Here is a 4900-nt window from a genome sequence, read left to right as displayed (position 1 = left end):
CCAAAAAAATAAATAAATAAAAATAAAAATAAATTATGTATAAAAAAAAGATAGATGATGACTTTTTAAAGGTTCTACTTATAGCTTTTAATTATGTGTGCAGCACATGGGTGCAGTGCTTGCAGAAGCCAAAAGAGGGCGTTGGATCCCCTGGAGCTAGAGTTACAAGTAGTTGAGAATGGCCCTATGTGGTTCCTGGAAACTGAACTCTGGTCCTCTGGAAGAACAGTGATTGCTCTTAATGGCTGAGTCGTCTCTCCAGATCTTTTTTTAAAATAATTTATTTTTATTTTATATGAACTGGTGTTTTGCCCACATATATATGTCTGTGTGAGGGTGTGAGATTTCCTGAAACTGGAACTACAGACGGTTGTGAGCTGCCATGTGGGTGCTGGGAATTGAACCTTGGTCCTTTTGAAGAGCAGCCAGTGCTCCTACCACTGAGCCATCTCTCCAGATCTTTTTGCTTTTTGAGACAGAATCTCAAGCTGCTCTAAAGCTCACCACGTATCCAAAGTTGGCCCAGACCTCTGATCTCCCTGCTTCTGCTTCTGAGAGCAGGGTTATATTGTGAGCTGCTAGACCCAGCAAAAGCAAAGACTTTTCATTAACTAAAGCTCTTGCTTAACACTGGTCTCTTCCTAAAGACTGAAAGCCCATATTTCTTCTTTAGTTATCATGATAAAACATCCCAGATATTAGCTGGACATGCAGGCCCACATCTGTATTCCTAACATTAGGGAGACTGAAGCACAATTGCCATGAGATTGAGGCCAGCCTGGTTTCCCAAGTGCACACCAGGTCAGCATGGGCTACAGAATGAGACCCTCCCTTGGAATAATAAAAAAATAAATCATTGATTTATTATAATAATGTCCTAATACCCAAATCAATGTTCTTTCAAATCCAATTTCTAGTAAAAGTTAGAGACAAAGCCTTCATCTATGTTCTCACATGTGGTCCTTCCTCAAGAGGTGGGGAGAGCTGGAGATGGCTCAGTGGCTAACTGCTTTTACAGAGGACCTGGGTTTGGTTCCCAGCACCCGCATGGTAGCTCTTTAACTGTCTTAACTAACTTCAGTTTAAAGGGAATAATGCCCTCTTCTGGCCTATAGCAGAACTACACTCAAATGGTATACATACAGGCTGTCAAAACACACATAAAAATAAATAAAAATTTTAAAAAAGATGTATGGGATGTTTTGATATTTCTTCTTCTTTCTTTCTTTATTTCTTTTTTTTCCCCAAGACAAGGTTTCTCTGTGTAGCCCTGGCTGTCCTGGAACTTGCTCTGTAGACCAGGCTGCCTCAAACTCAGAGATCCACCTGCCTCTGCCTCCCGAGTGCTAGGATTAAAGACGTGCGTTACCACTATATCCGGCTTTATATTTCTTTTTACGAGTACACTAGTCCCATAGCACCAGGACACCGTCCACAGTTACAACTTCATTCTACCTTTTGGTTTGACGTTTGTTTTGTTTTTTTAATAAATAAACATAACTTATTATTTAGTTTTAAAGATTTGTGTCTTTCTTACGTATACATTGTTCTGTATGTCTGAAGGCCAGAAGAGGGCACCAGATCTCATTATAGATGGTTGTAAGTCACCATGTGGTTGCTGGGAATTGAACTCAGGACCTCTGGAAGAGCAGTCATCTCTCCAGCCCCCTTGACATTTTTACAGACAGGGAATCGTGCAGGCCAAATGGCCTTCAAGGAGGACCTTGGATTCCTGCCTCTGCCTCCTAAGTGCTGGGATTACGTGAATGAGCCACCACACCTGAACTTTTTTTTTTAAAGATAGGGTCTTACTTTGCACTGGCCAACCTTGAACTCACTATGTAGACCAGGCTGGCCTTCAACTCATAGTGATCTGTCTGCCTCTGCCTCCTGGCCACCTTTATTTGTTTGAAACGCGATGATCTGGAGCTCACTGCGCACTCAGACTGCTCTCTCTAACAGTGAGCAGCCTCCTCTCTTCAACTGCCTGAATGCTGATGTCAGACATGAGCCACTGCATCCACCTCACTTAACCTTGCTCACTTAACCTTACTGCTCGAGAAGTCCCATCCATTCAGAACACTGCAGTACTAAACTCTTCCCTCTAGTTCAGAAAGAACTGTATTGCTGGGAATCAAACCCAGAGCTTTGCACATGCTAGGTAAGTGCTCTAACATTGAAGTTCATCCTTAATCCCTCTCACCCTTTTCTTCACTGGCTTACTAACTTGCCAGAAGCCTGAACAACGTATGTCTTCTTAACCGGATGACTTATATAGTTTTTTGTTTGTTTTTGTTTTGTTTTTGTTTTTTTCAAGACAGGGTTTCTCTGTAGCTTTGGAGCCTGTCCTGGAACTAGCACTCTTCTACAATAAATGGCTACCCTCCTTAATTAAAACTATATAAGCCAGGGGGCTGGAGAGATGGCTCAGCGGTTAAGAGCACTGGCTGTTCTTCCAGAGATCCTGAGTTCAAATCCTAGCAATCACATGGTGGCTCACAGCCATCTATAATGAGATCTGGTGCCCTCTTCTGGCCTTTAATCCCATGGCATGTGCCACTACCACCCGGCTGGCTTATATAGTTTTTTTTTTAAGATTTATTTATTTATTATGTATACAACATTCCTTCCATGTGTCCCTGCAGGCCAGAAGAGGGCACCAGAAGAGGGCACTGGAAGAACAGCCAGTGCTCTTAACCGCTGAGCCATCTCTCCAGCCCCCTGGCTTATATAGTTTTAATTAAGGAGGATAGCCATTTATTGTAGAAGAGCAAATGAACATAAGAAATAAGGATAAGTAAGATGATTCGGTGGGTAAAGGTGTTTGCTGCCAAGCCTGACAACCTAAAAGACTGTCCTCTGACCTCTACATATTTGCCTTGGCACATGTACATCCACACATCCACACACACACACACACACACACACACACACACACACACGAACACACACACATCCATACACACTCGCAAAATAAATTAGTTAAACAGGAAGATTTCAAAAAAGAGCCGGGCGATGGTGGCGCACGCCTTTAATCCCAGCACTCGGGAGACAGAGGCAGGTGGATCTCTGTGAGTTCGAGACCAGCCTGGTCTACAGAGCTAGTTCCAGGACAGGCTCCAAAGCCACAGAGAAACCCTGTCTCGAAAAAAACAAAACAAAACAAAACAAAACAAAAAAAAAAAGAGAATGATAAATAATTGTCAAATACATATCAGGGAGTGCTTAAGAGAGGGTTCAGTCATTACGAGTAATTACTGCTCTTACAGAGAGCCCTTATTTGGCTCCCAACACCCACACATGGTGGCTCATAACTGTAACTCCAGTAGCAGGGGATCTGGTGCCCTCTTCTGGCCTCCATTAGCACTAGGCATGCATGTGATGCACAGGCCCACAAATAGGCAAACACTCATACACAGACAATAATAAATGGATACATTGTTTTGGGGGGAGGTTGGTTTTAGTTTTTGAGACAGTATTTCTTTGTGTACCCTTGGCTGTCCTGGAACTAACTCTCTCTGTAGACCAGGATGGCCTCGAACTCATAGATCTGACTGCCTGTGCCTCCAAGTGATGGGATTAAAGCCCTGAGCTACCATTGCCACCACAGCTAAGCTGTGAGTGTCCCCTGAGTATCTTCACCCATGTGTCCCACTGTTCTCATGTAGTGTAGTCTACGTCTCTGCTCTAAATAAAATGACTACTATGAAGTGAGGCGGGGGCGGGGGAGCTGTGAGTGATGTAGTGAGAGGACCAAGCAAAATGAATGTCAGCGTAAGACCACATATCCCACCCAGCCATCAGAACACTCCTTCGTTCATGTACACCTTCCCCATTCTATCACACATTGGCTGTATTACCCTAGGAGAATGGCTTACAGTTCTTGGCCTTAGCTGGATGTGGTGGCTCACCTGGACTCCCAGCAGTTTGTGAAAGGGCCTCACAAGGTAGCCCAGGCTGCCCTTGAGCTAAAGACTATTCTCCTTCCTCAGCTTTCGGTGCTGGGACTATGGGCACCGGCTATCATGCTCATCTTGAAACACAAAATTCAACCCCTAACTGCTTGCATTGGCAATGACCGCAGGAAGCAGCGCAGCAGTGAGAAAAGAATGCAGAGGATAGGCCAGGAGAGAGCTGCTGCAGCTGGAGAGTGCTGTGTGGCAAGTTAGCATGCCTGCTTCAAGCAGGTGGTGCATTTACCTGCTTGTAAACAGTGTCTTTTTTTTTTTTTTGATAGCTGGGAGGAGCTTCAAGGGGATAGAATGAGGGGAGGGGCCTCAAGGGATGACTTTAGAGGGAGCATACGAACCTCCAGCCTGGGAAGTAACCTACAGGGTGTGATTTAATGAAAACCAATGTGGGGGGCTGGAGAGATGGCTCAGAGGTTAAGAGCACTGGCTGTTCTTCCCCAGGTCCTGAGTTCAATTCCCAGCAACGACATGGTGGTTCACAACCATCTGTAATGAGATCTGGTGCTCTCTTCTGGCCTGCAGGGATACATGCAGATAGAACACTGTATATATAATGAATAAAACAAATCTTTAAAAAAAAGAAAAAAACCAATGTGTTCTCCTTATCCCCAAATATATATATTGCCATTTGAGAGGTACTGGGGATTGAACCTGGGGCTAATGCTCTGCTACTGAGCTATATTCCCAGCCAGCCATTATGGTTTTCTGGTTAAAAGCCTTAGTCTCAGCAGTTTAGATACAAGTAATACTTAGGAGATGTAGTAAACACAGGTCACCCAGCGACACAGAAAGACTTAACTTATCAGATTGCTCATCACCTGGGTGATAAGAAAAAAGGTACCTTTAATCCCAGCACTCGGGAGGCAGAGGCAGGCGGATCTCTGTGAGTTCGAGACCAGCCTGCTCTACAGAGCTAGTGCCAGGACAGG

Source organism: Microtus ochrogaster, chromosome 15, assembly GCF_000317375.1.
Source record: "Microtus ochrogaster isolate Prairie Vole_2 chromosome 15, MicOch1.0, whole genome shotgun sequence".
In the NCBI taxonomy this organism is placed as follows: domain Eukaryota; kingdom Metazoa; phylum Chordata; class Mammalia; order Rodentia; family Cricetidae; genus Microtus; species Microtus ochrogaster.
This window is presented reverse-complemented; position numbering follows the sequence as displayed.